We start from the raw sequence: 12464 nt of genomic DNA, 5'->3' as shown, positions 1-12464 counted from the left end.
ACCTTCCTATAAACCATGACCAGAAATTTGAATGGCCTCCACCCTCAGATCAGAATATTGGTTTAGAATCTCTATTTTCTATCAAAATGCAACTCATATGCCACCTCCTTTATAAGTGATCTTTCTTTATTCCCTACCATCCTCTCCTTCCATCTGTTCATATTCTCTCTCTGAAATGATGTAATTCTCTAGTGGAATGTAAGCTCCCTGAGGAATCATTTTATTTTTGTCTTTATATCTTCAAATGAATACCTTTGTGAAATGAGTTTTCTTCCTCATAGCCAGTCTAAGCCTCCCTACCCCATTTATCAACTCTTCTCATCATCTTGGAAGTGGCAATCCCCTGGAGGGATATCAGGTCTCTTCTTGAGAAGGGAGCAGCCATCTGATTGACCTTCTATGTACAGACTTTGCTTGCTGAAGGATGAAGTGCAAAGGAGCCTAAGAAGCCCCCATGTACTCTGTGAAGACAACTAAATAGAAAGCTATGCTTCTGGTGAGTGAAAGTAAGTCTTATTTTTTTCTTATTTTTTTCTTTCCTCTCTCTCTCTATGTTAGAAGTTCCATGTAGTTTTATGTTCAGATATCCCCAATTGAATTAGGACAGATATTAATAATTATCCATCTTGCATGTTGAATATTATTTATGTGAATTCTCTTTTAATTATAAAAGGAATCACTCTGGATAAATTTAGATGCTCATTATGGAGTTAATTGTTCCCCTATGAAACTATATACATTCATTATGTATGTCTATTTATATATGTGTGTATTTGTATGTATATATATATATATATATATATGTATGTAAAAAAAACAGAGAGAGCCTTACAAACTATATATGAATTTATCATCATTCTTATTCATGATGATGGTTCTTTTTTCAATTAGATACTGTGTAATATTGAGGAGGTTCAGTTCTGCTTTTATTCTATGATGAGAATCTTAATATTCCAACAGCTGAGTCCTCAGTAGATTTGGAAGTGGGGCAGACTCAACAGCTGGTGAAACGGGGGTGGTATCCATTTTTATCAGGCTAATACAACAATTCATGCTTTCTGTAAATGCTAGTGATTCACCTGTGAATTCTCCATCACAGACTCTATGTCCTTGATATCCCTGCTCCTCTAAACCAGTAGTATTAAACTCAATAGAAATGGGGGCCCAATTAATCATACATAAAGATCTATGAGCTATGCTCAGGAGTGTTGTTAGGCCATGTGTTTGACTCTTAATGTAGACCATCATCCCTATTTTGACTTTGTTTCCTATCACTGACCCTATAGCTAATTATTTCTATAATGCAGCTAATTCACATCTTGCTACATTTGCAATTAGGAAAACCTGATTTTAATCCTCCTTCAGTGAGTTACTAGCTATCCGCCTCCAGAGCAAATCATTTAATCTATTTCAAACCTCAGTTTCCTTATTCTTTAAATGGAGATAACTTTTTCATCTATATCAGGATTGTTATGAGGATCATGATGCATGTAAATCACTTTACACTTTTTTAAAAATCATGTAAATGTTAGTGTTGTTATTGTTATTATTATCAATTTGTTGTCTTCTCTCTTGTCCTTTAGGTATCACCCTGCTAATCCTCAATCCTGGTTTATCCAAACATACCTTCTTAACTTCCTCTTCAGGAACTGCCACATGACTGGGAGAAGCCACAAAATCCTATCCTCCAGACACACTACAAATCCATGCTTTCTAAGCTCATAAAGGCCCTCAGCCTTTCATGTGCATTCCTTTACCTCTCTGATTGGATTATTATTTCAATTCCTATGGAAACCTGTCCAATACTTTTCATGTCTCTTTTTAAGCTCCAAACTTCACTTGTCCCATCTAACCTTGAAAAGGTACATTGACTGGGGCAGCTAGGTGGTGCAGTGGATAGAGCATCAGCTCTGAATTCAGGAGGACCTGAGTTCAAATGTGGTCTCGGACACTTAGCACTTCCTAGTTGTGTGACCCTGGGAAAGTCACTTAACCCCAGCCTCAGAAAAAGGAAAGAAAAGGAATATTGACATCTCATACTACTCTTCTTGCATTGCTAATTTGGGCTACTCTTACATATTCCACATCTTTGTCCTGATCTTCCCTTCCTTCATGCCAGTTATGTCCTTTGCTTTTAATTAATCTTTTCCTACTGAAATCCTATTCTTCCATAAATATGCATAGCTGCTTCTTATTTTTCACTCATTTCAGTCATGTCTGACTCTTTGTAACATCATTTGACATTTTCTTGGCAAAGATACTGGAGGGGTTTGCCATTTGCTTCTCCACCTTGTTTACTGATGAGGAAACTGAGTCAAGCAGGGATAAGTGATTTGCCCAGGGTCACACAGTTAATAAATATCTGATGCCAAATTTGAAGTCAGGTGGATGAGTCTTTCTGACTTTAGAAGCAGCATTTTATCCATTGTGCTATCTAGATGCTGGCAGCTGCTAATTTCTTTTTTTAAAGGCTTTCTTAATTCCCCACTCTAATCTTAAAATGATCCTTCCCTTTCCTTCCTCATTTTTCTTATCATTAATTTTCTATGCCACTTAATTGCTCTGATCATCCTTGACCTAGAATCATAAATGTCTATAAAAAGTCTCATCCTGCCTAGTAAATAGTAAAATCTTTTAAGTAAAGAACTATGATATTTTTCTTCATTATACCTTTAGTGACCAAAACAGTGCCTTAAGCATAATGTTTCATGTGCTTTTCTTGAATTTAATTTAATTCATGATAAATAATATCCTGATAGACACTAATTTGTTCAGGCGGAAAAGAGAATAAGAAGTCAGATTAAGAAGTTTAAGCAAAGAATCCAAGAGGAAAGTATAATCGTATATAAGAAATAGTTTATTTACTATTAGAATGTGACATTGGGTTAAAAAAAAATCAAAGGAAAACCAGTAATGTCATGTCCTGCACTTTCTCTCTGGCTGCAAGCATAAGTATCTCACTGCCATGATAATGATTATATACCAGAATTACCTCAAAACAAAGTCTAGCAATCTATAAGCCAGGCTACGGCTCCCTTGGCTACAATTCGGCATCTTCATATATCCTATAGACTTTGCCAAAATGTCTCCTTGCTCATAGCACTAGTGCCCCTTTTCTTCTTTTTAGCTGTAGCTATCTTTATGAAAATGAACTGGATTTCAATTCTGGTAATAAAAACACTTTCCTCAGTAGAGAACCTTAACCCAAGCCAGTAAATTAGCACATGAAGCATTGCAAGGGAGGCAATCTGACAGCAACTGAGTTTGTCATGGACAGATAGGTAAAAGGCAGTTAATGTAAATTGCTTTTCCAAAATCCTTTCCACTGTGTACTAGTCAGGAAAGACCTTGAGATTGCAATTTGAAGTGTACAGTGAGAATAGGTAACAGCAAGGCTACTTTCTACTTTTTGGAACACTCCTTTCAGGAGAATAAGTTGAAGGTGTCCTACTTATTTCCTTGAGATGCCCTTCTGTAGTTGCTCTGAAAGCATCTCAACTTAAAGAGTCATTAGATATTCTATAAAAGATACAGAAGAGACTGAGCTCCTCATAAGATCATATACAATAGACACAAATCTTACCCTTAGTGATAATGGAAACTATTGTCATATCCAGTTTACATGCATGCTTTTAGTGTCGGACTAACTATTTAGAGAATCAGCTTGTAATATTCAGCAAGCAGTTTCATCAGCTGGCTACATGGTCAAGATAGTTCAACCATCTGGATGACTGAATCTACTATATCATTTGAGCTTCAGTTATTTAGCCATTCATGACTATACGTGTCAGGGGAAAAAAAAGAACTGAATGGCTTCATGAATTCATAGATCATTAGAGATGGAAAAGAACTGACCTATTGTCTAATCCATCTATATTCATTGTGCATAAGAGGAAACTCTGTCATACAGAAAGATTATTGGAGAAAAGCAATGAAGATATAGCCCATACAGCCCAATATCCTACAGTAGGATTATGGGAGAATAGCCCCTTAAATACAGATGATGGGAGAATAACAGACTTCATACAACCTATATCAAGCAAAGTCACACAACAAAGTTATGGGAGAATATCAATGTTAATACAGCCCGTATAATTAAAGCTCATATTCCAAGTTTTTGTAAGAGAACCAATTTAGAGAAATCATAGGATCATAGATGTAGAGTAAAGGGGATTTAATAATCTTCTATCTCAGCCCCTTCATTTTATTTAGAAGGAAATGGAGGCCTGTGAAAGTTAAGGAAGTTCCCTGAAGTCCTACTGGTATGAAGTTACAGAACCACATTTTTAAGCCAACTCGTACAACTCCAAACACAGAGCCCATTCCACTGTATCACATTTGCTCAACTTATGGTCAAAGATAGACACATCCAAAAAAGTTAAAACAAAACTTCAAAGTGTAATGGAGTTAAATTGCAACCTCTTGGTGCTGTTAACTAGCATATGAATACTATCATAGTATCCACTTCAAGTGTATTCCCTTTCAAATGGTTATGAAATTAATGCTAAAACAACATCTAAAATAAATGACTCCTTGATACTGTAGAGTAGCCCTTTGGCTTCTATATGCATTTTACATTTTTTAGAATTTGAAAGGAAGAAAGAAAGAGAGCAGAGGGAAGGAAGGAAGAAAGGAAGGAAGGAAGGAAGGAAGGAAGGAAGGAAGGAAGGAAGGAAGGAAGGAAGGAAGGAAGGAAGGAAGGAAGGAAGGAAGGAAGGAAGGAAGGAAGGAAGGAAGGAAGGAAGGAAGGAAGGAAGGAAGGAAGGAAAAAACTCATGAGGTCTTCTACAACAATGCATTGTGCTATGAAAGTCTTCAAAATCATAGTAGAATCTTAGTTTCCCTTTACTTTTAGAGGCAGTATATTACAGTAAAATAAAACAAAAACAAACAAACATTTGTTCTTGTAGGACATGAGTTCTCACTTACTAAGTTACGAACTTCACATTTTTCTGGGACTTGGGAAACATCTCTGGTACTGTTTCCTCATTTATAAAACTGTGGGGTTGGATAAAGAACACATAAGGACTTTTCCAAGTCAAAATCTATACCTCTATTATCTGCCACATACACTTAAAGAAAAAAGGAATTCAAAGAGACTGAGCATCTCATATAATCCAATGATTTCATATTAACAAATGAAAAAGTGAGAAAAAAATTTTTCGGAAGTTATGTGCAGGAATATTGAAGTTTGTTTCTTGGTGCTTGTCTTTTCGTATGATTCTTTATGTGAGCAGGGAAGTAATCCTAAACATATTTTATTAGACCTAAATTCCACCCTTTCTTTTTCTGCTTCCCTCCCCAAGCTATACCAGACCCTTTTGGTTTCCATCAGAGCGGTTCTATTGACCTCTTTTATTTCCATCACTTCTCCAGGGGGCTACCCTTGGTGAATGAATCATAAGACTGACTTATTCTAATGAGATCCCATTCGTAAACTAGAAGTTTGGTAATTAAGCATCTTTAGATAGGGCCAAATAGAATTCTCAATGGATTCTATATTATCACTTTTATGAGGTTGCAAAATTATTAAGATCATGATGTAGAGATATAAAGGATCCTCAAGATCATCTAGTCCCCAACTTCTTAAACTGTGGTTTGTAAACCCATGTGGGGTCACATAAATGAATGTGGGGGGTCATAAAATTATGATTTATCAGTAAAGTTTGATTTGTGTATTCATTTTATATACCAATATATCTGGTATCATATAAAAATTTCTCAAGTGAAAAGGGTTTACAAATGGAAAAAGTTTAAGAAGTTGTGCTCTAGGCTATTTCTCATTTGATAGTTAAAAGAAACTAATTATCAGAAAGGTTATATCCTGCTCAAAGTCAAACAAGTAACAAAAAAGGCAGAGCTATGATTTGATCCACAGGTCTCACCTTAGACTACACATCCAATACTTGTCCTGTTCTAACTTACTTCCACCCCAAACATAATTGGTTTTGAAATTATGTCACCCTGGAGGGAAGTACTGAGTATTATGTCATAACACTATTTTGAGCCATGACTTACACAAAACAATTTTTATCAATAAAAGCCCTTAATTCAATTTCTAATATGACTCAAAGATAGGAAGAATAGCTGACAAATTGGATGATACATTTGGATTTTTTTAAAAATCCAATAAAATAAAAATTAATATATGCAAATTCCATGACTATTATGAAAAAAGTTCATAAGTATAGACTAAAGGAGAATTCTGAATAGGCCAAAGTGTATATAAAAAGTACAAAGAGTTTTCACTTTAATATCAGCCAATAATCTGATGTGGCAGCCAAAAAAAAAAAAAAAAAAAACGCCAAAAAACTAATGAGAGCTTAGACTTCTATAATAGAAATATATTATTTTAAAAAAAGGAAATCATTCTCACTGTACTCTGTCCTGGTCAGATCACATTTGAAACCTTGTGTGAGGAACCATATTTCAAAAGGAATAATATCAAGTTGGTGCAGGTCCAGAAGAAGGTAAAAATGTTGTGGTTACTCAAAGTCATGCTATATTGGAGCCATTTAAAGAACTGAAGATTGATATGATTTTAAGAAGTGGTATCAGGGAAGATGCAAAATTACTTATTCAAATATCTGAATGTTTTTCATGTGGAAAATAGAATGAGCTTATTCATTTTGTCCCCAGAGTCCAAAACTAGGATCAGTGGATGGAAATTACAGGGATGCAAATTTCTTCACAGCATGAAAAAGTTTTCTAACACTTAACAATCATCTAGAAATGTAATGTGCTGCCTGGTGAAGCACTGAATTCCTCTTCAATGGAGCACTCATGTGGAGATTCATGATTCAAGAAGAGGTTGATATAGGTGACAGTAGGTCTTTTCCAACTCAAAGAGTTTATGATTTTCTGATAAGTGAGCTGTGAATCCTCTAACACTCAAGGATAATAGTCACTAAAAGTAGGACCATAAATTCTAGGGAATTTGTAGGGACATTGATCCTGTGGCTTCCTAATAACATATATTCTGGCCACAAACATCATAAAACTAACTTCTTTATCCTTAATTCTCAGAAGCCTGATTAACTTCGTTGATATGGGGACTTCTTTTTGTAAATAGAAAGGGCTTTCAGCCTCAATTCAATTAAATAACCCCATATTAAGGGTTTTCTATGACCCAAGCACTCTGTCAGGTTCAGGAGAATTGGAAGTGAGGGTAGGTGAGAAGATAAAAGCAAAATAAAATCTACTCTTAAAGATCTTGTTATAAGAGGATAACAAATGTAAACAAATAAGGACAGTGGAAGAAAAAAATGAAAATGAAGTGGGAAGAACATCAATAACCATAAAACTCAGGGAAAGCTTCCTAAAGGAAGTGGCACCTGTGTTGAACCTTGAAAAATGACTGATTCTGAGAGGTGAAGAGAAGGAGAGAATATAATGAAGCATGGTAGAAGGACTTGTCCAGATGCCCAAAGACAAAAGAAAGAGTAACAGTTTGGGAGAATGGACACTAATACAAAAGAAACCAGATTGAAAAGAGAATAGGATTTTATATAATTTATATTATATATACAATTTATATAATATTATATTATATATTATAAAGATAATAAATAAATATAATATAATATGATAAATATAATAATATAATAATAAAATATAATTTATATAATAAAGTCAACACGTCATTTTCAAAGCTATCTTAATTCCCTTCTGAACTTTCTTCTTTTTTCTTCTATGTATTTTTAATGCTTCAGGGACCCTGAAAGAATAGTATTTGGAGGACTAGCAGTTTAAGGGGAAGATGAATACTATCTATGCCATGTTAAATTTAAGATACCATGAAGACAAACGATATCATTGATTAGCAAATAGAGTTCAGAAGAGACATCAATGCTGAGTAAATAGATTTAAGTATTATCTATGTAGAAATGAGACTTGAAACTATGAAAGCTGAAGTGACCACCAAAGATGAAGAAGATCCAGGAAAAAGCCCTGGAGAATATGCCACAAAGAGCAGGAGATAAAAGATGATTCAATGAAGGAAAAAGGGAAGGAGCAGTCAGGCAGTTAGAACAACAAACCAGTCAAAAAGCCAAGAAAGGAAAAGAATATTCAGGAGGACAAGGTAAACAATATCCAAAACTGCTAAGGGACCTGAAAAGGTCATCAGATTTAGGCTTTAAACGATTTTTTTTTTTTGCAAAATTAAGCATGGTCCCAAAGAAGAGAAATGAAAAAAAAATCCATAATTCACTTTGCCAAAGAGAGAGATCCATTGCATTTATATTCATGCTTTTTATGGATTGATTGGTTCAATTTTTTTCTTCTTCCTCTTTTGTTTTAGTTATTTATAACTTAAATGCAAAATAAGAAAAAACAAAATAGAAAGAGAAAGATAAAAAAAGAAAAAAACTGATATTGGCATGTGCCCAGCAGAACAATAGGGAGAATTCAAGACATGTAACAATAATTTTCTATTTCAAGAAGGCATATATAATAATAGAAACATTATATTCAGAACTGTCCATCTTTTCTTTACTTCCTTGTAGAGTTTCTTTTGTTCTATGATATGCACTTTTTACTTTATTCTTTTTCCCCTTTTCCTTACTTTTCTCCCCTTTCCTCCACCAAACAGGCTGCAGTTAAACGTGGCTGTATTTATATATACATATATACACACACATGTGCATGAACATGCATGCACATGTATACACATAGAAATATATACACATACATATGCCTACATACATACATATACATATATAAGTGAATATATACATAATATACACATATATCTAAATCAATATTAATAGGGCTGAAATATTAGGTAGATTTCTGTCTTGATTGAATCTTTTTACAGTTGGGCTTTGCTTGAAATTAATAATTGCTACCCCTACTTTTTCATAACATATGCTATTCTTTTTTTTTAATTAAAGCTTTTTTATTTTCAAAACATATGCATTTCAACATTAACCCTTGCAAAACTTTGTGTCCCAATTTCCTCCCCTTTCCTGCCACCATCCCTAGATGGCAAGTAGTTCAATATGTGTTAAACATGATAGAAATATATGTTAAATTCAATATATGCATACATAGTTATACAATTATCTTGCTGCACAAGAAAAATCAAATCAAACTGGAAAAATGAGACAGAAAATTAAAATGCAAGCAAACAACAATAACAGAAGTGAAAATGTTATGTTGTGATCCATATTCAGTTGCCACAGTCCTCTGTCTGGATGTAATCATCATAAGATCATTGGAACTCGTCTGAATTATCTCATTGTTGAAGACAGCCATGTCCATCAGGATTGATCATTATATAATCTTGTTGTTGCTGTGTATAATGATCTCCTGGTTCTGCTTATTTCACTTAGCATCAGTTCATGTAGGTCTCTCCAGGCCTCCTTGAAATCATCCTGCTGATCCTTTCTTACAGAACAGTAATATTCCATAGCATTCATATACCATAACTTATTCAACCATTCTCCAACTGATGGGCATCCACTCAATTTCCAGTTTCTTGCCACTATAAAAAAGGCGTAACAAATATTTTTGCACATGTGGATTTCTTTCCTTCCTTTAAGATCTCTTTGGGATATAAGCCCAGTAGAAACGTTGCTGGATCAAAAGGTACATACAATTTGATAACTCTGGGTATAGTTCCAGACTACTCTCCAGAATGGTTGGATCTGTTCACAATAATGTATAAGTGTCCTGCTTTTCCCACATCCCCTCCAACATTCGTCATTATCTTTTTCTGTCATGTTAGCCAATCAGAGAGGTGTGTAGTGGTATCTCAGAGTTGTCTTAATTTTAATTTCTCTTATCAATAATGATGTAGAGCACCTTTTCATATGACTAGAAATGGTTTCAATTTCTTCATCTGAAAATTGTCTGTTTATATCCTTTGACCATTTTTCAACTGGAGAATGGCTTCAATTCTTATAAATTTGAGTCAATTCTCTATATATTTTAGAAATTAAGCCTTTATCAGAAACCTTAGATATAAAAATGTTTTCCCAGTTTATTGCTTCCCTTCTGATCTTGTCTGCATTAGTTTTGTTTATATAAAACCAGTTTAACTTAATATAATCAGTTTTAATTATTTCTAGTTTATAATAGAATTTTAGATCTGGGAGATCTAGGCCACCTTTATTTGCATTTTTAAAATTAATTCCCTGGAAATTCTTGATGTTTTGTTCTTCTAGTTGAACTTTGTTATTATTTTTTCTAGATCTGTAAAATAATTTCTTGGCAGTTTAATTGGTATAGCACTAAATAAATAGATTAATTTAGGTAGAATTGTCATTTTTATTATAATCATTCCTCCTACCCAAAAGCACTTGATATTTTTCCAGTTGTTTCAATCTGACTTTATTTGTGTAGAAAATGTTTTGTCGTTGTTTGACTATGTCTTGGCAGGTAGACACCTAAATATTTTATATTATCAACAGCTATTTTAAATGAAATTTCTCTTCACATTTCTTGCTATTGAACTTTATTGATAATATATAAAAGCTGAGGATTTCTGTGGATTTATTTTGTATCCTGCAACTTTGCTAAAATTGTGAATTGTTTTTTAGTTGATTCTCTAGGATTCCCTAAGTATACTCTCATATCATCTGTATAGAGTGATAATTTGGTTTCCTTATTACCTACTCGAATTTCTTTCATCTCTTTTTTTCATTTATTGCCAAAGCTAACATTTCTAATACAATATTGAACAATAATGGTGATAGTGGACAATCTTGTTGATGTTTTATGTAGAGCATTTTAAGGAAAAATCCATTTAGCCCTATACTCTCTAGTGTTTTTAATAGGAAAGGATATTGGATTTTGTCAGAAATTTTCTGTGCATTTATTGAGATAATGATATAATTTTTATTAGTTTGGTTATTGATATAGTCAATTATGCTAATAGTTTTCCTAATATTGAACCAGCCTTGGATTCCTGGTATAAATTCTACTTGTTCACAGTGTATTATGCTGGGGATGACTTTCTATAATCACTTTGCTCATATTTTATTTGAGATTTTTGCATCAATATTCATTAGGGAAATTGGTCTATAATTTTTTTTCTCTGTTTTCATACTACCTGGTTTAGGCATCAATATCATGTCTGTGTCATAAAAGGAATTTGGTAGGAGTCCTTCTTTCCCTATTTTTTCTAATAGCTTGTATAATATTGGAGTTAACTGTTCTCTAAATGTTTAGTAGAATTCACATATAAATCAATCTGGTGCTGGAGATTTTTTTTTTCCTTAGGGAGTTCCTTAGTTTGTTCTATTTCTTTTTCTAAAATGGAATGATTTAAGTAATTTATTTCCTCTTCTGTTAATCTGGGGAATCTACATTTTTGTAGGTATTCCTCCATTTCACTTAGATTGTCAAATTATCATCAAATAAATCATTATTTATTGACATTGACATAAACTCCTAATTATTGCTGTAATTTCCTCTTTGTTGGTAGAAAGTTCTTCCTTTTCATTTTTGAGACTAACAATTTGATTTTCCTCTTCCATCAATTTTTCTATCAAGTTAACTAATTATCTATCAAATTAACTAAAGATTGATCTGTTTTGTTGCCTTTTTTTCATAGAACCAACTCTTAGTTTTATTTATTAATTCAATAGTTTTCTTATTTTCAATTTAATTTCCCCTTTTATTTTTAGAATTTCAAATTTGTTATTTAATTGAAGGTTTTCACTTGTTCTTTTTCTAGCTTTTTAGTTGAAAGCTCAATTCATTGATGTTTTCTTTCCATGTTTTATGCAAGTAAGTATTTAGAGATATACATTTTCCTGTTATTACTGTTTGGGTTGCATCCCACAAATTTGGATATGTTTTCTCATTATTGTCATTCTTTTGGATGAAATTATTAATTGTGTCTGTGATTTGCTGTTTCAACCATTCATTCTTTAAGATGAGATTATTTAGATTCCAATTACTTTTAGGTCCATTTTCCCCTGACCTTTTATTGAATGTAATTTTTATTGTATTGTGATCTGAAAAAAAAAAGTTTGCATTTACTATTTCTGCTTTTCTGCATTAGATTCTGAGGACTTTATGCCCTAATATACAGTCAATTTTTGTATAGGTTCCACAAGCTACCAAGAAAAAAGTGTACTCCTTTCTATCCCCATTTAATTTTTTCTAAAGATCAATTATAACTAATTTTTCTAATATTCTATTTACCTCCTTAACTTGGTTTTTTTTAATTTTAATTTTTTTTGTTGTTTGATTTATCTAGTTCTGAGAGAACAAGGTTGTGATCACCTACTATTATAATTTTGCTATCTATTTCTTTTTGCAGCTCTCAACTTCTCCTTCAGGAATTTAGATGCTATGCCACTTAGTGCATATATGTTTAGTATTTATATTGCTCCATTATCTATGGTACTCTTTAGCAAGATATATTTTCCTTTCTTAGCTTTTTGAATTAGATCTATTTTTACTTTTGTTTGATCTGATATCAGGATTGCTACCCTGCTTTTTTTTTTTTA

Source organism: Sminthopsis crassicaudata, chromosome 2 (genome assembly GCF_048593235.1).
Source record: "Sminthopsis crassicaudata isolate SCR6 chromosome 2, ASM4859323v1, whole genome shotgun sequence".
NCBI classification, from domain to species: Eukaryota; Metazoa; Chordata; class Mammalia; order Dasyuromorphia; family Dasyuridae; genus Sminthopsis; species Sminthopsis crassicaudata.
The sequence above is the reverse complement of the archived record's forward strand: the minus strand, read 5'-3'. Positions refer to the sequence as shown.